We start from the raw sequence: 20,920 nt of genomic DNA on the forward strand, positions 1-20,920 counted from the left end.
CCACCAAGGCTCCCTCCTCCTCTGCCTCCAGACAAGGAGCAGTTCAAGCCAGAAAAAGACTGTTTCCTTTGCGAAAGAAAGGCAGAAAAACCCTGAGGGCCCAGCCATTGTGCTGGGTAAAATTCACTGCTTCGATTGTTCCCTCGCGCACTTTAATGAGGCATTAATTGCGGCAGAAATTACCCAGCCACGTCAACGGGTCCTCCCTGCCACCAGCACCGGCACCTGCCCCTCTGCCCTCCACATCCTCCCCCACCTCCAAGGGGAATCACAAAACCCTGGGATGTTTGGGAAGGGATCTCTCAGATCATCCATGGGCAGGGACATTTCCACTGTCCCAGGCTGCTCCAAGCCCTGTCCAGGCTGGCCCGGGCCACTTCTGCAGCCGCGGATTCTCTGGGAATTCCACCCAAGGATGCTGTGCCTGGCAGGGAGCCGGGTCCCCGCGGCTGGGGACAGGGACAGGGCTGTGCTGGGGGACCTCGGCTCTGCCCAGCAGCATCTGCTCCTTATGTAATGGGAAAAGCTTGAGGTTTCTGGGAATTTTTCCCCTGGACTCAGGAAAGAACACTTTATTAAAAGCATTTGCGAGCCACGCTGGGCCCCCACAGCTCCCTCCCCCAAACAAGAGGCAGAAGCCATTTGTGGCTTCCCCCCCCCACCACTTTTATTTTACTTTTTTATTTTAATTTTTATTTTAATTTTTATTTTAATTTTTTCACGGTGCCAACATTTTTAGAGCTCATTCCTGTCCCTGGTGCTCTCACCTGGCAGCACAACCCCTCTGTTTGGCACCTGTGGGATGCCCTTCAAGCATCCATGAATCCCGGGGCAGTCTCGGGTGCTTTTCCCATCCTTTCCAGCACTTTCCCCACCCCAAATAACTGCACTCAACTGACTGACAGAGCTCCTGCTGGGCAGCACCTTCCCAGGGATTAGACCCATCCCTGTCCCCTCCCTGTGCTGGTCCAGGGTCAAGGAAAACCCAACGGATCTGGATCCACATCTCCAGCTCCTGCTGGGGCTTCCCGGCCAGCCAAGCGTCCTTGACTTGAACTCCATTCCGAAAATGCCACAGGGTTTTCCAGGCTGCTTCTCCTGGCAGCTTCCTGAGGCATCCCTGTGGTGTTTCCCTGGATGCCTCTGGGATTTCTGAACGGCTCCTTCTTCATCCTCACCCGATCCCAACCCTCTCAGCAAAGCTGAAACAGTCCCACTCCTCAGGGGAAAATAAATTGTTTATTCCCAGCAGCAAACGCTGGGGATGGGAGACCCTGCAGAGGCCAAACCACATCCTGGCCCTGGACACATCCAGCCTCTCTGGAAAACCTCTCTTATCCCTCCCTTCCTCCTGCAGAGCGACATCCAGGGCAGCCACACCATCCACAGCTTAATTACAATGTAATTAACAGAAGTTTTAATGAGGCTCCTGTGGCTGTGATGGGGTGCAGGGACCGAACTGCCCCATCCCAGGGACATCCCAGGGACATCCCAGGGACATCCCAGGGACATCCCGGATCCCGCCGGGAACAGCAGCTTCCAAGAGTTCATTGTGCAACACCTCCTCTTCCTCAGCAGCCCGAGCGCTTCCAGCTCCTCCCAGGATAATTAAGCACTTCACATTTTCATTAACATCCTAATACTTCCCCTAAATTACCCCGGTTAATTATTGATAACACCCAGCTCCCTCCAGATCTGGCTTCAACTGGCGAAGAGCAGAGCCGGCTTTGTTGTGCTTCGCTTTCGCCTAAAGATTGAGAACTTTAATGGAATTTACGGTTAATTCTTATTGACCTTCAGAGAGCACCGTGGGAATGCCAAGCAGAGCCTGCAGGTCCAGGACACGGCAGTGGGGAATTGGAAGGAATTGGGATTTCCAGAGGAGACTCTGTGCCCAGGAGGAGGGGAAAAAAGCCTTTTACTTCTCTATTAAGCTGATAAATTTTTAATTAATAAAACAACTGGCGCTTGAGAGGCAGCAGAGCAGGGGTTTCCTACATGGAGACATTCAAGGCATGAAAATGCTTCCTTGGTTAAGGTAACACACAATAAATTACAGCAGATAAAATGATGATAAAAATGCAGAAAGCTGCATTAAATAGTGATTAACAGCCACAGCAGGCAGGGAATCAAAGCAGACTTCAAAAACTGGGCCAGCATAACTTTCCAGAGTTAATTGGTTCATGATTCCTGATGATTTTTGGAGCAGAACCCCTCCCAGCACCGAGCTGAGAGATCAGGGGATGCACTTTTGGGTGATAAATAAGTGTCCAGCCCAAAGCATCCCTGAGTTATCACCCACGGCGGCTCCAGGAAGGAAATGAACACAACCCCAGCCCAGAGCAGCCGTGCTTGCCCCATCCCAGACCTCTCCATGGCCTCTTCTTCCCCCAGGAATCAGCGGGAATCAGTGGGAATCAGCGCAGGGTGGCTGAACTGGGAGGGATGAACTGGGAGGGATGAACTGAGAAGAACAAACTGGGAAGGATGAACTGGGATGGATGAACTGGGAGGGGATGAAGTGGGAAGGACGAACTAGGAGGGATGAATTGGGAGGGATGAACTGGGAGGGATGAGCTGGGAAGAACGAGCTGGGATGGACAAACCTAGAGGGGATGAAGTGGGATGGATGAACTGGGAAGGTTGAACTGGGAAGGTTGAACTGGGAGGGATGAACTGGGAGGGATGAACTGGGAAGGTTGAACTGGGAAGGTTGAACTGGGAGGGATGAACTGGGAAGGTTGAACTGGGAAGGATGAACTGGGAAGGTTGAACTGGGAGGGATGAACTGGGAAGGACGAACTGGGAGGGATGAACTGGGAGGGATGAACTGGGATGGATGAAGTGGGATGGATGAACTGGGATGGATGAACTGGGATGGATGAAGTGGGATGGATGAAGTGGGATGGATGAAGTGGGATGGATGAAGTGGGATGGATGAAGTGGGAGGGATGAAATGAGAAGGATGAACCGGGAAGGATGAACTCCCCAAGGCGCCCAGGACCAAATTATCCCACGTTCCTTTTTATCCTAATGACCTGGCTGTTCCCCCTCGCCCTCCCCAGCAGGTCCTGGCAGAGCCCCCCCAGCGCTCCCCAGCCCCGAGCTGCCTCCATTAATTTTGATTCTTTCACCAATTCAAAAATGTGCAAATGAGGCCGAGGCTTCCCAATCAGGCCTGGCCGGGAGCTAATTGGCTTTAAGCAGGGAGCCCTGAATATGCTAATGAGGGCAGTAATAAGGCTGTGATGCTCCTGGAAGGGGAGCCAAGCCCTGGGCTCCACCACGGGCTGACTGAGACACGTCAATTAACAAGCAGGGAGATCATTTATTAATGCCCCTTCGCAGCCCTCTGCCCTTTGCTCCTAATTACAGTTTGGTACATGAAACAGTGCGGGGGTTTGGCGGGTCCTGCTCCCAGCTGGAGCATCCCCAGGAGCTCCTCCTGCCCCCCAGAAGCTCCAGATTCCCCCCCTGCCCCATAGGGGACCACGCTGTGGGGTCTCCAGCCCACACAAAGGACCCCAGAGCTCTCCCACCGCCCCCCGGGACGGGGTCTCTGTGTTGGGTGAAGTCTCAGAGGAGGAGGAAGATGTGGTGGATTGTGCCAGGCCGCTCCCTGGAGGGGCTGAGCCCCCAGACCCTCCCCGAGAGGCTCCAGAGCAGGGGAGAGGCAGCCCTGGGGTCTGGGGGGGCTCTGGGAAGGGCTGGGAGCCGCGGAGGTTTGGGTTGGAAGCGTCTCCAGATCCGGAGATGGGGAGTGGAGCCAAGGGGAGAAGCTGGAGCCGATATTTGCGTTTCTAATGGCGCGGCTGCTCCCAGCAGACACCCGACACCCGGTTATTTACCCCCCCCAGGAACCGGGGCTGGAGAGCACCGCTGCTTTTCCCATCCAGAAATCCTCCCAGACCCCTTGGCATCCCAGATTTCCCGGTGGGAAGGTGTGGAAAAGGCCGTGTCCCCCCCACCCCACGGTCCCCACACCCACTTCAGCTCCCACAACCCAGAATTTCCATCACATTTCCTGCTCATGTGGATGGCCAGAGCGGGATGTTTTCCTGGCATGGTTATTCCAGCCGGGTCCTTAGGGTGAAAGGGCTCTGCTGGATTATGGAGAGCAGGAATCAGCCTCAATCAGGGCACAGCTCCTGCCCTGCACTGGAGGAGAGGCTCTTTGGTCTCTTAGTGGGGTTTGGGATGACCCATCCTCACCCTTCTCCACTGTGGAGCAGCTACAGGATATGGGGTCACCCCAAAAATGCCACCTGAAATCCCCAGTCACACTGCCAGGAACCCCTCACAGCCGGGTCTGTCCCTGATGGGGTCCAAAAAGAGCACCCAGAGACTTTTCCTCCCTGATGGGGTCCAAAAAGAGCACCCAGAGACTTTTCCTCCCTGATGGGGTCCAAAAAGAGCACCCAGGGACTTCTCCCTGCTGGAGTTTGAATAACTGTGAGTGAAAATGCAGGTGAGAACGGGTGGGAAACACAGAACAGCTCCACAAATCCCCAGAAACCCTTCAGAAAATGGGGGATGGAAGGTGCCCAGCCATGATGGGGCACTGGATCCAGAAAATCCCCACAGATCAGGGGACTGGGGACTGGCACGTGTGACCCCGGGCTGGTGTCCAGTGAGGACAGGGCTGCCAGGGGCATTCACAACTCTCCATCCCTCTGGAATGAAGCCCCTCAGTGCAGCAGCAATTAGGAATCTCCTCTCCAGGCTGTTTCCCCAGTGTCCCTTTGATTCCCGGCGAGGGGACAGCCTGTGGCAGGTGTCCTGCCTGTGACCCGGGTCAATCGAGGGCTCTGATCTCCAAATGACCCTTCCCAGCAGTGCCCGTGTGTCCTGCTCAAACAGCTTGCAGATGAGGGAGCAACAGACTGGAGATGATTTATTCAGGAATTAAAGGTTCAGTACCCCTTTTAAAGGCTGCGCCTCGGCACTGTCAGCCTTCATTGCACACAATTAAAGGGCTTGGCTGGCCCAGCCCCCCGCTCCTGCCTTCCAGGGGAAGGAAATCAAACAAAACCAACCCCCCCCAACTCCCCCGCTGAGCCCCAGGCCCGGGGGGGCTCTGCTGGAGGAACTCGGGGCTGGAGCAGCCCTGAGCTCCAGCCTGGGAAGCTGCTCCAGCTCCATTCTCTGCTCGGGATGGGGGATGGAGCGCTTGGGTTTGGGGATGCTCGGGCTTGGAATCCTCGTGGCTGCTGGTGCAAAGGCTGGTCCTGCAGCTGGTGCTGCACCCGAGAGCATTTATCACTTCTCCTGGTAATCCCTCCTCCTGGTTATCCCTCCTGCCATTTATTCCTCCTCCTGGTTATCCCTTCTTCTGGTTATCCCTCCTGGTTATCCCTTCTTCTGGTTATCCCTCCTGGTTATCTCTCCTGGTTATCCCTTCTCCTCTTTATCACTCCTGGTTATCTCTCCTGGTTATCCCTCCTGGTTATCTCTCCTGGTTATCCCTTCTCCTCTTTATCACTCCTGGTTATCTCTCCTGGTTATCTCTCCTGGTTATCCCTTCTCCTCTTTATCACTCCTGGTTATCTCTCCTGGTTATCCCTTCTCCTCTTTATCTCTCCTGGTTATCTCTCCTGGTTATCCCATCTCCTCTTTATCACTCCTGGTTATCTCTCCTGGTTATCTCTCCTGGTTATCCCTTCTCCTCTTTATCTCTCCTCCCGTTTTATCCCTCCGGATCAAACTCGACCCCTCCAGCAGCTCGGCACCTTCTGTGCAGTGAAGGCGCTGCAAACTCCACCCGAATTCCAAGCCGGGCTCGAGTTTCCCTCTCCCACCTGAGCGGGGAGATCGGGATAAAGCTCGGGGTGAGTTCTTCCCTCCCAAACCGTGAGAGCTGCGGTGCCCACGGGGAGCAGCCCCCGCGGGCCGGAGCAGCAGGAATTCAATGAAAAACTTCCTTCCTCTTAGGAAAGAAAGGGAAGAAATCCTCTGGCAGCAGCGCTGGGATAATCCCTTTCCAAGGCAGTAAATTTTCCTGCAGCTCCCCCGGAAAGTAATCCGGCGGATTATTGCACCTTTCAGCACAGGCAGCCTTTAAACAGGCTCTCCCCTCCCCGTGGATCCGGTGCTTTATGACCTGACCTGCTGTCTGAGCAGGGGAAACACAAATTACCCTCCTCTGAACCTGCCATACACACACTGGTGACAGATTTTATCCCCCTGGTAACTGGGATCCTCGGGAGCGCCAATAAATAAGGAAAATTTGCTCTTGGAGCAAAGGGAAGTGGACTCCACTACCCCTGACTGTCCCAAGGTTTCTTTAAAAAAAAACAAAAATCAGAAAAAAAATCCCTGAGACCACTCTGTGTAAAGCTCTTCTTTCAATCACAAATTTAAAATTCGTTAGATCTCAGTAAATTATCCCCTCACAGCAACAGGCTGCTCCTGCCTGATTTCCCACCTTGATGGAACAGAGCACAGGAAAGGCATAAAAAGGTCACAAAAATCCTCGGGGTTTTCAGGTTTGCAGCTCCACAGGGAGCAGAAATAGGAATTCTTCCACTTCCCGATGCTTGGCTGAGCAGAAGGAAAAGGAGGGGACCCTTTCCACTATCCCAGGTTCCTCCAGCCTGGCCTGGGGCACTGCCGGGGATCCAGGGGCAGCCTCAGTTTCCCTCGGGCCAGGGAAGGATTTATTCCCAGTATCCCTTCCCATCCCTGTGAAGCCATTCCCCTTGTCCTGTCACCACCATTCCAAGCGCATCCATCCCCTCGCTGGACTCACTCCCAGCGCTCCCTGAGCCACAAGCTCTCTGCTAATTAGCCCAGCCTAATTAACGGGGGCACAGCGCAGGTGGCAGGACCCGCACCCCCTGTCCCTGGGGTCCCTCCTTGTGCCGGTGCCGGGGTGCGGGCGAGGGGCACCCCCAGAATTCCTGCCCATCCCGCTCCAGCCCCGCCGCAGGTGCGGGAGCAGCGGGAGCCCGGGAGGGATGGAGGAAGGAAGGAAGGGAAGGAGAAGGAATAATCCACACATGTCGGCCAGAGCCAGCCCCTGCCGCTCGGGCCGATTGACAGCTGCCCTGATTTGATCAGCAGCTGCTGACGAGGCATCAGACAAGTCCCCAGAGCCATGAATAATTTCAGGCTATTTGTGTTTATTTGATCTCAGTATGGGGCGGCCCCGGCCGAGCTCGGAGCCTCGAGGAGCCACGGGAAGGGGCAGCCGGGTTCTCCAGATGGTGGCTCCAAGGCCACCGTGGGCAGGGCTGGCTGTGCCCTGGCTGTCCCCTGGCTGTCCCCTCCAGGGAGCTCCTCATCCTGCTCCTCACCCTCCTCCTGCACAACCCAACAACTTCCAGGGAATAGCAAAGATCTTCCCACCCTCACCATTCCTAACGTGAGCCATTCCAGCATTTTCAAGCCGTTTATCCCGTTTTTCTTCTCTCAAAAGCACAAAAACGAGCACTTTGTGCTCCCTGGGCTGGGGGTGCCGCCAGGTCCCGCTGGCATCACTGAGGTTCAGATGTTGGGAAGGAATCGATCCCGGTGGGATCTGATTCTAAGAAATCAAAGGTGTGAGAGGTGAGCCCTGCCCTCCGAGCAGAACCACCCCCATCTCCATGAGCTGATCCATGCCTGCATCTCATGGAAGCTCCTGCAAAAACCGCTTTCCCAGTCTGGCTCTGCCCTGCTGAACGAGTACCAAGTCCTGCTTGAAATCCTGAGTGAAACTTCAGCCTCAAACCAAGCACGAGCTGCTCTGAAGCGCTTCCAAAACCGCCTCATTTCTCCGTCAGCAAACATCGAGCAGTCCTCGCTCGGGACCGCAGCCGGGGCTGCCAGTGGGGATCCATCAGCACCAGCTCCAGGGACAGCTGGAAAGCTCTCTTGGCCAGATCCACAAAGGAATTTGGGAACTGAGATCAGCAGTGGTTCAGCACCTCAATCCCCCTGTGAAGGGGATCCCCCTCACTGCCCACCCCGGCACCCCAAACTGAGCCAGTGCCTCGCTTTGCCCTGGTGCCCTTCCCTCTGTTCCATCCTGCCAGGAGCATCCCCTGTTTGGGGACACCCCAGCACCAAACCCCTGTTTGGGGACACCCCCTGTGACCCCCAGCACCAAACCCCTGTCTGGGGACACCCAGCAATGGGCACTGAGGGGTGTCCTGGGGGGACAGGAGAGGGGACAGAGCCAGCAGTGGCTCCTGTGGCCACCAGCAGCTCCAGGAAGATCCCAGAGCGATGTGGGGCTGTGGGGTTTGGCCCGAGGAGGGAAAGCTCCACCTCGGGGCGGTGACCTGAGTTCAGACAGACCCCAGGGGTGCCTGGGCCGGGTGCCAGGGCTGGCAGACGAGTGGCATCACCTGCAGCCCCGCTCCCGGCTGGGCACAGGGACCCTCGGGGGGCTGCGGGGCCAGGGCAGGGAGCAGATGTCCCACAGACCCCGGTGGGCACTCAGGGGTGGGACAGGACAGGAGGGGGACGGGGACAGCGAAGGCACAGCTGCACATGGGCACGAGGGGCTGAAATGTGCTGAGGCAGCAGGGGCAGAGCTGGTGCCCAGGGATGCAGCATTCCCGTTTTCCCGGGGTCGCTGTAATGCCTTTGACAGCTCGGGCAGATGATGGAGGGGCTGCTGCTGGCAGGAACCTGAAGGCCTGGAAGAGGCAGCAGCTCTGCAGAGCCCCAGGTCCATCCATGCAAAGGTGACAGTCTCCTGAGCCCTGGGGACAGTCACCTGCAGGGACACAGGGATGGAGCCGGGACGACCCAGCCCCCATTGCCACCTTTCCAGGCTGAGCCACAGCTGCATCTCAAAGGAAAAACGTTTTGTGTCCCCAAAACATCCCCTTGTCCCCTGCCCCAGCACCCCTCAGCCAAACCCCTGCATCCTACAGCTCAAATCCTCCTCTTCCTCACCTCTGGGAGCTCACAGGGAAAATGTCACCCTAAACCCCCTGTCCTGGCCACATTCTCCACCCCTGGCTGCTGTGTCCCCCCAGAGCAGGTTGTGGCTCTCCACAGCCACATCCCACACTTGTCCCAGCTCAGGATGGCTCCAGGCTGGAGGAGCTCATCCGTGTCCCTCTCCCAAAACCCCAGAACTGGCTTTTTTTGGTGTTTGTCTCAGGTCTGATGCTGTCACGCTGCTGTCATTGGGATGGAAAAGAAAATTTTCCACAGAAACAACAAAGATTCCCCCATCTGTGTCAAATTTGTAATCCAGCCTGAGGGAAGATGGGAAACAAATTTAGCTCTTTTTTTTTTTTTTTTTTTTACTATCAGAAAAAGCCTCATTTCCTGGCGAGGAGCTTCGCCCGCAGCATGGCAGGGATGGGAGCCACCATTCCCAAACTTCTCCATGCCATCCCACCCAGGAGAAGGGAACTGGGAGAGGAGTCTCAGCACAGAGAAAATGTTTCTGATCTCCACCAACCTGCTCAGGCACCCCCTGCGTGTGCAGGGCAGCCCCCAGGGACCCCACAACTGCTGCCTCCACACGAGGGAGAAACCCCAAAATTCCGGGGCCACAAGGCTTGGGAATGCTGGGGATGCTGCTGGGAGCCCCTTCCCCCTCTCAGCAGGCTCAGCTGGTCCCCAGGCAAAGGAAATCCCCCACCAGGAGGGAGCCAGGGGAGGATTACGCACTTTGCTGCAAAAAAAAATGGAAAACTGTTCCTCCAGCCATGGAAAAAGGGGATGTGGAGATGTTGGGAAGGATCAGGAATGTCCCAGGAGAGGCTGGACAGGGCTTGGAGCACCCTGGGGCAGTGGGAGGTGTCCCTGCCATGGCAGGGGGTGGCACTGCATGGGATTTAAGGTCTCTCTGAGCCAAACCGCTCTGGAATTCCAGGAAATTGATGTTTCTGCAGCTTCCCGAGCCTCAGGCAGCTCCCAGAGCTCTGGGTGAGCCCCAGGTGATGGTGGTGGTGGTTCCATCCATCCTGTCAGTGCTCCCTCCCTCCAAACAACTGGCAATTCTTTAACAAAACACTTTTCTTCACTGGAAAAGCTTCAGTTTGTGGCAACTGGAGCTATTTGTGGGAAAGAACTGGATTTGAGTTATTTTTAGCCTGGTTTCCTACGGAAGTGTGGCTTGAGCAATCACACACTCTGTCTGTCTGTCTGTCCAGCCGTCTGCCCATCTTCCCCAGCCCTGTCAGATCCCACCAGCCCATTCCAGCTGGATTTGATGGAGGGTGAGGATCAAAAATAGGAATTTTTGCACATTTCCATGGAAAGCTGAGCGGTGGCCAGGGGTGATGGATGGGAACACCGATCCCAGCATCCCTGGGCAGCCGCTTTGGGCAGCAGAGGGATCAGGGAGCCAAGGCCACAGCAGGGCTGGAGCCAGCCTGATGGGCTGCACCGGGAAAATTCCTTCATGGAAGCACTGCCCAGAGCAGGGGTGGAGTCCCCATCCCTGCAGGGATTGGAAAGTTCTGCGGATGTGGCACTTGGGGACACGGGTGGTGGTCCTGGCAGTGCTGGGGAATGGTTGGACTCAGTGAGCTCAGGGGGCTTTTCCAACATCAGCGATTCCAAGGGATTTAAAGGACTGGAAACACCAAAGCTGCAGCAGCTTCGGGAACAGCTGCTGGTGAGGAAAAGCCCTGGATTCCAGCGCCATGGATTCAGGAACTGCAGCGCAGTGTGGGTGTCTGATAACAGCCAGCCTAAAAACATCCCCAGGCAGCAGCACCGCCCTGGAGCAGCAGCTCCCTGGGGAAGTGTCCCAGGACAGGGCTTGGAGAAGCCTGGGACAGTGGGAGGTGGGCAGGGGGTGGCACTGGATGGGCTCTAAGGTCCCTTCCACCCCAAACCTTTCCACGATTCTCCAGAATCCCAAAGCCAACCCCACGGCAGCCAGGAGCGAGGCAATGATCCCACACTCCTGTGGGATCACCCACTCCACAGGAGGGAAGGAATGGAGCCCTTGGCAGAGCCCCACAGCCCTGGGGACATGGGACATCCCTCTGTCCTTTGGGATGGAATTGTCCCCTGGGATGGATGATGGATGGATGATGGATAGATGGAATCCATGGATGGATGGATGATGGATGATGGATGGATGGATGGATGGATGATGGATGGATGATGGATGGATGATGGATGGATGGATGATGGATGGATGGATGGATGGATGATGGATGGATGATGGATGGATGGATGATGGATGGATGGATGATGGATGGATGATGGATGGATGGATGGATGGATGGATGGATGATGGATGATGGATGATGGATGGATGATGGATGGATGGAATCCATGGATGGATGGATGATGGATGATGGATGGATGGATGGATGGATGATGGATGGATGATGGATGGATGATGGATGGATGATGGATGGATGATGGATGGATGATGGATGGATGGATGATGGATGGATGATGGATGATGGATGATGGATGGATGGATGATGGATGGATGGATGATGGATGGATGGATGGATGGATGATGGATGGATGATGGATGGAATCCATGGATGGATGAATGGATGATGGATGGATGGAATCCATGGATGGATGAATGGATGATGGATGGATGGATGGAATCCATGGATGGATGAATTGGTGATGGATGGATGTAATCCATGGATGGATGAATGGATGATGGATGGAATCCATGGATGGATGGATGGATGGATGGATGGATGGATGGATGGACAGGCAGCAGGACAGCCCAGGAAGTGCAGCTGTCTTCCATTGGAGGAAGAAGCAACCACAGGGATTTCTATCCTGGAATTTGGGGCTTCTCCCACGGGTGTTTTCCCAGCAGCCAGGCCTTCCTACAGGGATCCTGGGAATCCTGGGGACAGTGACATCACAGCAGGGTCCCAGCAGAGCCCCTGGGCTGGTGCCAGCCTTGGGACACACACACTGAGCCAGCAGGCACCGGGATCATCTTCCACTGGATCCCCCCCATGGAATGCCAAGGGCACCACACAATTCTGCTCCAGGATTAAATTTAAATATTGGGGAATAAAAGCACTTCTGAAAAGTGACCTTGCAGCAAATTGGGGTTTCTCCCTGCACAGCAGCAGCTTTAGAGTAAAACAACACCACCCCAACCCTTCTTTAGGCATTCCCAAATAGGTTTTTTTCCCCAGTTATTGTGAAAATTTAGATCAGAAAACGTGTTGGGTAAAAATATTCAATTCCCCACAGCCTGCAGAGCCTCATCAAAAATCCATTTGAAGTATTACTCTCAAATCCCTCATGGCAATGGGATATTTTAAGGTCAGTTAAACTTATTATTCACTCAAGATTTGCTTTCAGGTCCCTGCATATTTCAAACAGATTTTCCCTCATCTCTAACCCAACTGTGTTACAAAAAGCCCTTTCCTCCTCCCTCCCCCTTCTTTTTTTTTCTCCCTGAAAAGAAAAAAAAAAGTTGTCAAAAGAAAAGATCCTAATCAGAAACAGCTTCTGAAGCCTTAAAAGCTGCTACAGTTTGTACTTGTTACCCAAAAACACTGACGCTATCTCCAGATCCCCAAATCCCCTGACTCCCAAAACACTGAATGGAGCCGTGCTTGGAAAAGAGGAATTAACTCAAATTTGTTTTTCTTATTTGAAATTCATTTCCTTGAAACAGGGTTTATACACAGGTTTCTTTTTTTTTTTTTTCTCCCTCTCTTCATACAAGAAAAAAAGCAACTTCCAAACCTGCAGCCTGGGTTAATTTTTGGATTATTCAGGATTTCCTTGGCTTGATGGAACTGCAGTTTCTGATTCTACCACACCTGTCCCATCGCAGGTACTTTTGGTTGCTTTTTTTTTTTAACATAAAGATCACCTAAAAAATACAGTTTTAAAATTTCCCCCAAACCACAAATCTCCTTTTTCAGCCTGGAGAAGAGAAGGCTCCAGAGAGAGCTCAGAGCCCTTCACGGGACTAAAGGGGCTCCAGGAGAGCTGGAGAGGGACTGGGAACAAGGGATGGACGGACAGGACACAGGGAATGGCTTCCCATTGGAAAAGGGGAGATTTGACTGGATATTGGGAAGGAATTCCTGGCTGTGAGGGTGGGGAGGGACAGGGATGGATTTCCCAGAGAAGCTGTGGCTGTCCCTGGATCCCTGGAAGTGTCCAAGGGCTTGGAGCACCCTGGGATAGTGGAAGGTGTTGGGATTGGAACTGGACGATCTTTAAGGTCCCTTCCAACCAAACCAGTCTGGAATTCCTTGATTCCATGACCAGACTCCCCCAGGACCCACCTGAGTTCCTGGTCAGACCCTGTAAAACACCCAGGAAAGGGCTTCCCCCAAATTCCCTCCTTCCCTAGGATGGAGGGCTCATCCTTACAAACCATCCCCTGCTCCCTGCATGCTGCTCAACATTTCCACCCCGGAGAACAATTCCCCAAATCCCTGGAGGTCACAAACAGCATTAAGAGCTCTGCCCAAAGCCACCACGGGAGGCAAATTGAGCCGAGAGGAAGAGATTGCCCTAATCTTGCTCCGGAGAGCAAAGACTTTGGAAATTATTCCCCACTCCCAGTCCCTGCAGCCATCTGGCCCGCATTTCTCCACTTGCTCAATCAGACATATGCTGCTTTCATCCCCAGCCCTGCCAGCTCTCCCCTGCTCCCTGAAAACATGTGCACCCTCCATCCCTGCTCATTCCCAGCTCGGCTCCAAGCACAGCCTGCCAGCGAGCCAAGCTGGCCCTCAGAGCTGCTTCCACCCCCAGATTTCTCCCTAAAAACTCCTGTTTGCCCAAAACAAGGCAGGGTGAGATGTAATTCCAAGTTGGAACGCCGCTGCTGCAGAGCGGCATTGCTCTGCCGGAGCCAAGAGGATCCTGGGGAATCCTGATCCTGCCAGGTAGGGCTGGGAGAGGAGATCTCCTGCAGCTGGGGAGACCCGGAGGAGCAGAGCCTCCAAAAAGAGGTTTTCCCTCAGATCCTGCACTGCTCTCCAGCCTGACACCACACAGGCTCTGCTGGGCACCGGCACATGGAATAACGTGGGATAAAATGTGGGATAACATGGGATAAAACATGGGATAACGTGGGATAAAACATGGGATAAAACATGGGATAAAACATGGGATAACATAGGATAAAATGTGGGATAACACACAGGATAACACATGGGATAACACATGGGATAACACACAGGATAACATGGGATAACACATGGGATAACACACGGGATAACATGGGATAACACACAGGATAACACACAGGATAACATGGGATAACACATGGGATAACACACAGGATAACATGGGATAACATGGGATAACACATGGGATAACACACGGGATAACATGGGATAACACACAGGATAACATGGGATAACACATGGGATAACATGGGATAACACATGGGATAACATGGGATAACACATGGGATAACATGGGATAACACATGGGATAACACACAGGATAACACATGGGATAACACATGGGATAACACATGGGATAACATGGGATAAAACATGGGATAACACACAGGATAACATGGGATAACACACGGGATAACACACAGGATAACATGGGATAACACACGGGATAACATGGGATAACACACGGGATAACACACAGGATAACATGGGATAACACACGGGATAACACATGGGATAACATGGGATAACACATGGGATAACATGGGATAACACATGGGATAACATGGGATAACACACGGGATAACATGGGATAACACACGGGATAACACATGGGATAACATGGGATAACACATGGGATAACATGGGATAACACACGGGATAACACATGGGATAACATGGGATAACACATGGGATAACATGGGATAACACACGGGATAACACATGGGATAACATGGGATAACACATGGGATAACATGGGATAACACACGGGATAACATGGGATAACACACGGGATAACACATGGGATAACATGGGATAACACATGGGATAACATGGGATAACACACGGGATAACACATGGGATAACATGGGATAACACATGGGATAACATGGGATAACACACGGGATAACATGGGATAACACATGGGATAACACACAGGATAACATGGGCTAAAACCATGGGATAATGTGGGATAACACACAGGATAAAACCTGGGATAACATGGGATAACACACAGGACAGAACATGGGATAAGACATCCAGGCCATCCCAGTCAAGGTGTGGGACCTCAAAGCACCTTCTCCCATCAGCCCACCCTTCCCACCTTTCGCTTCCAGCCGGGATTTCTTCCCTCTAACAAGCAGAACATCCAAAGGGGGACCAGAAGCCAGAACTGCAAGTGCCAGGTTGGAACAGGAGAAACGGGAATGTTGCACTGCTCCAGCAACAAAGGCTCCACCACCTGGAGCCTTCCAAGGGCATGAGGAGGAGACCCAACAGTCCCAAGAGCAGCCAGAGCCGTCACTCCCGTGCTGGGCATGGGAACAGACCCACGAGCCGTGGAGCTCCTTCAGAGCAGCTCTTTGGGATCAGGCTGAGCTTCCCCCAGGCAGGAGGATCCAGCCCTGGCTCTGTCCCCACTGAAGGTGACTTCCTTTTCCTCAGCGGGACCCTGCTCCCCACAGCCTCCAGCAAAGCCCATCTTCACCTTCACATCCACTTTGGCTGCACCTTCCTCTTCTACCGCAGGAAGAGCCTGTCCTGGCCCACAGCAGGGTGAGGAGGGAATTACATTTCATTACACACGGTCCAGGGGCTTCAGTATCAGGCCAAGCATTTCCAGATGTGCAGGGCTCTCCCTCAAAGCCATCCCCAGGCTTCAAGGCCTCCTTGGATATTTAATCTCTCGGTATCTGGGGTGTGAGGGTCAGGGACGGGGTTTCCATGCAGATGCTACAAATCTTCCCTACTTTTACCGTCACCTTTTAATGACGCCGTAAATCACCAGGCACTTCTCAGGTGACCCTGCAATTGCCCATTTGTGTCTCTGAGCAGAACTCAGCCGTATTCTTCCTCCTCTCTGCAGCAAAGGAGACCTGCTGGGAGCAAACTCCGGGGGGCTGCGTGCCCCTTCCCTCCTCCAGCAAAGTCGTCTCTTGGCATCTGTGCTTCAGCTGCAGCGTGGCAGCACGAGGAGAGGACGAGGAACTGATACAGGAAGATTAAAAAAAGGTTGGATGGGTCTGTTCCTAATGTGAGCCTCGCTGCTCGCAGCCTTTGATTGCTGCACAAATAAAAGATGGAAATTCACTGGAGGCAGAGGAATTAATTAACGGGAGAAGAAAGGAGCATCAGTCTGCTGGAGGCCTGGCATCAATTCCGAGCCGAGTTTTGAAGTGGCAACAGTTTTCCTTGTTCTTTTAAAGTTGTTCTCTGTCCTGCACGGTGACTGGGGGAGCTGACAGCACACGTGGTGCCTCATTCTGATCATGCCAGGGTGAGGTGACCCAGCTGGCACAGGACAAACCTGCCTGGCTGTGGGGGCACCCCCAGGCACTTCCACCTCCTGCTGCTCCCCACTGCCTCCATCTGATCCGCTGAGATCCTCAAACCACAGGGAGCCACCATTCTTCACCAGGCTGCCGGAGCGGTCCTGGGGTCTTTTATGGCCTGGGAGATGGTTTTGGGGTTTTTATGGCCTGGGAGATGGCTTGGGAAATGGTTTTGGGGGTTTTATGGCCTGGGAGATGGTTTGGGAGATCTTTTCATCTCCAAACGGTTTCGTAACCCTCTGCTGCTGATGTTTTGGTGCAGGTAAGAACATGAGCCACCTCCAGCCCACTTCCAGTTCAAACTGGGATTGTGTTCAAACACAGCTGGGCACGTTCATGTGGTTCTCCTGGTTCCTGGGATGGTTTTCTTGTCTTCAGGAGGTGCTGGCTTCAAGCAAGAACTGAAACTCTCCCTGTGCCAAGGCTCCGTGACTCAAAAATCATCGAATCTCTGGGGATTCCTAATAAAATCAGAGGAGTTCCCACCCCGTCCTCCACCCAGATCATGCTTTCATTTATGTTCAGCTGCATGCAGAGAGTGAGATCTGTCCCCCCAGCCGAGCTCAGGGGGTCTCACAGCCAGATTTCTCTCCAAAGGGGGCTGCTCACCCCTGCTCTGTGTCCATCAACTCAGCTCCAACCTCACCCAACAGAAGTGGGGCTGCTTTTGGGGTCAGAGCTGGGTACATCACACACACACAGCTGAGCGTGGAAGTCATCAGCCCTCGGTGTCATGAAACCAGAAACCCCCCAACAACCAGGTGTGTGTTGACACTTCCAGCAACTCTTTTGGTTGTGGTGCTGACGTGAGGCTCACACAGCTGGACACAGCTGGAGTTAGAGGCTCACTAAACCTGTAAGCCTTTATTTAAAGGCATTTTGCCTAGAAAAAAAAAATGTTTAGAAAAGGTCTTGCACCACCAGAGTGATTAAGGCTGAAAGGAATTGCCCCTTCACAGTCCCTGTTCAGTAATTCAAGTTTTCTGAGCCTTTAACATGACTGGGGCCTGGGTGTGATCCCTGCTCAGCCCCGTGGATGCAGAACACCCTCACACGCTTCCTGATCCTCCTCAAAGCGCCAAAATATGAATTTTTAATATTCACACCAAGATCAGAGCTGAACAAGGCTGTGCCTCATTATCTGCCTTGTAACGAGACAGGGATCAAACAGGGTGAGTGACACCAGCCCCACACGTCCCTTCTGATGGCACAGGGGGTAATTAACCGGCATGTCACACTCAGGCTAACGAGGGTGACCTGCTGGGGGTCCCAGCCCCATCCCCTGCTGGGCCTGGGGGCTCTGAGGCCACCTCTGCTCCCCTCTGGGCCGGACTCATCACCAGGGATGAGTTGGATCAATGGGTCCATCCCAATTTGGGATATTCCGTGACTCTGTGAGCTCAGAGCTCAGTACAGACAATGTCCCCGCTGCCATCACACCCCAGGGGCTGTGGGAGCTTTGGGGTGATTGTCCCTAAACCAGCCCAGGGATCTGGGGGGCTGGGGACACCTTTATCACCGACTGGGAGAAGGTGAGGGATGTGATACAAACACCCAGAGAGACACAACCACAGCCCTGTGGGGACACCAGTGACCTGGAGCCACCTGCCAGGGGTGCCACCAGCATGGAACTGCCGCAGAACCAGAACCCACCGTGCTCCCATCCATCCCACGCCATCCAAAATGAGCTCTGAGCTCCCCATCCTCCCTGCAAACCTCCCAGCTCGCACCAGCCCCAAACAAACACCGAAGCCAGAGGCAGCCAGGACCCCAAAACCAGCGGGGAGGCCAGGGCAGGATGGTGCCTGAGCACAGCAGGGCAAACCCCAGTCCTGCACAGCCCTTCCATGAATCCCAGTCCTGCACAGCCCTTCCATGAATCCCAGTCCTGCACAGCCCTTCCATGAATCCCAGTCCTGCACAGCCCTTCCATGGATGGGGCACTGGGATGCTCCGGGCCCCCCGTGTCCCACCCGGCCCTTGGGGACGCCTCTGTCCCTTGTCCCGCTGGCAGCAGCCCAGCCCTGCCCGACGGCTCCTTTGTGCAGGAGAGGCTCCAGCAGCCCGCAGCGGATGCAGGTTTGTCACGCTCGGGGCTATGACACCGCGGGGGGACGTTCCGCCCGGCCCTCCCCCCAAAAACCGGCTTTTCATGCAGACAAACCATGCCTTCCCTCAACAAAACCGAAATTCTCGGCTGAAAGTACTTGGCAGCGGCCCCTCGAAATTTTTCTCAGGCTTGTGTGGCTTCGGAAGATGACTTTGGGAAGCCGAGAAACGCCGGAGGAAGCGGCCGATGGCTCTGAGGGGAAGAATAAACCCCCCCCGGCCCTCCGGCTGCGCATCCCGCAGGGATGGAGCTGCTGGGCAGCTCCGAGGGGATGGGAAAAGCCCTGGAGAGGCTCCGGCACGCCGGGGACCGCGGGGACATCGGTGTCCCCCCATCCCCGGCTGGAGCTATCGACAGCGGATGAGCGATCGCGCTGACAAGCGCCTGATCAATGGCACAGATCGAGCCCCTCCGCGCTGCCGGTAATTGGAGGATTTCTTTCGCTTCCACTTAATCGACATTTCCTCCCTGGCAGGGTGGTCGTGGAGGGGGGGATTTGTCACTTGGAATTACCGGGGAGCTCGGGGCACAGGCGGGATGAGGCAGGTGGGGACGGGGGAACATTCGGGCACAAGTAGCACCTACAGAAGCCTCCAGAGAGGGGAAAATAAAATCAAATTAAATAATCAGATGTAGGGCTGTGGAGATGGCAGAGGCATTTTGGGATCCTGCCCTGATGGGGATGTGATTTCACCCACAGAAGGAATTATAGAATTGTGGAATCACGGTTGGAAAACCCTCTAAGATCATCCAGTCCAACAATCCAGGTCCCCAGGCAGTGCCACATCCACAGGGCTGTTAAATCCCTCCAGGGATGGGGACTCCATCCCTGCCCTGGGCAGCTGTGCCAGGCCTGGACAGTCCTTTCCATGAAGGAATTGTTCCCAATATCCAACCTGAGCCTCCCCTGGCCCAGCCTGAGGCCGTTCCCTCTCCTCCTGTCCCTGTTCCCTGGGAGCAGAGCCCGAACCCCCCGGCTGTCCCTTCCTGGCAGGGACTTGTGCAGAGCCAGAAATTCCCCCTGAGCCTCCTTTGCTCCAGGCTGAGCCCCTTTCCCAGCTCCCTCAGGAATTCTCCAGCCCTTTCCCAGCTCCCTCAGGAATTCTCCAGCCCTTTCCCAGCTCCCTCAGGAATTCTCCAGCCCTTTCCCCAGCCCCGTTCCCTTCCCTGGACAAGCTCCAGCCCCTCAGTGTCCTTCCTACCATGCAGAGCCCAAAGGTGACCCCAGACCTGACCGAGTCCTCCCGCACCCCCAGCGGGTCCATCCTGTCCCTGGGGCTGCTGTGGGGGGCACAGGGGGACAGGGAGAGGCTCCCCCAGCCCAGGGCTTTGGGATACCGCGGCTCTGGAGCAGCTGGGAAGTTGCACAAGGCAGGAGGCCCCGGCAGTGCAGGGATGTTGCCTCCAGGGACGGGATCTGTCATTTTCCTTGGCCCTTCCCATCAATCACCGGCTCATCCTTTTTTATTTATTTATTTATTTTTAATTTGCACGACTTGGCTGCGAATTCCCGGCTGAATCAGCCTGAAGGGTGTGGACAGGGCAGGGAAAGGGATGCCAATTCTCCATTCCAGCTACAGAAAGCCCTCCAGGTGTGCCCAGGGCCGGGTGTGCCCACGGCCAAGGCAAAGCACACAGAGCTCCAGGGCTAAGTGATAAATCAATAGCAAAGTGGTCAATCAGCCTTTCCCTGCCCAAGGACATTAACAAGGTCACATCCTTGTTCTCCCCACACTAATGAGTGGAGATTCCTAATAAGACCTCAGTGACAAGTGACTGTATGAATGTAATTCTCTCCTGCTCCTGATCAATTTTGTGTGTTAAGATGCAGAGCGGCCCCCGGGGCTTGGGAGGCTCCTGCCACCCCCTCACTGTGGAGCTCCTGGCTGGGAGAGAGGAGTTTATTCCCCTCGTGTCCCTGCCTGCCATGAGATTTCCTTGGTGGAACACACCAAGATCACTCCCAGCAGGAGCCCAGAAGCTCATCCCACTCCCAAAGCGCTGCTGTTATCTCAGGCTGCCTAAAACATTATGTGCTGGTGCTTTAGAGCCCAAATCGTGAATTTTTCTGAATTCCAGCCATTACCCCCCACATTTCAGTCTCACGTGCTCCAGGTCAGGGCAGTCCTTGCCACCAGCAGCACGTGGTGGAACAGGGATGCTCTCTTCGGCTCTGGACCATCTCATCTGTGCAAACCCCAGCTCATCCCTGCTCTCCACAAGGCCTGGAATCCCACGGAGCTGGACACTGACCCCTGAGACCTCAACACTGCCACGGGGAGAGATCAGGGCTGCAACCACCACGAGTCTGTCGTGGTGTGGTTGGGGGGTTTGGGCTGCTCTTCATGTGGGCTGAATTTGGGCAGGCTCTGGCACAGGGCACCCAGAGAAGCTGGGGCTGCCCCTGGATCCTTGGAAGTGTCCCAGGCCAG

General features: G+C 54.5%; 1 protein-coding gene across 1 annotated transcript in view; it reads right to left on the reverse strand.

Moving 5' to 3' along the window:
• HS3ST6 (heparan sulfate-glucosamine 3-sulfotransferase 6) overlaps nt 1–20,920 on the reverse strand; it is a 29,644-nt gene that overhangs the window by 1,119 nt on the left and 7,605 nt on the right. The window lies entirely within an intron of this gene.

The sequence above is a fragment of the Pseudopodoces humilis genome, chromosome 18 (assembly GCF_049639895.1).
Source record: "Pseudopodoces humilis isolate 2021_Gansu_Grassland_sample_001 chromosome 18, ASM4963989v1, whole genome shotgun sequence".
NCBI lineage: Eukaryota > Metazoa > Chordata > Aves > Passeriformes > Paridae > Pseudopodoces > Pseudopodoces humilis.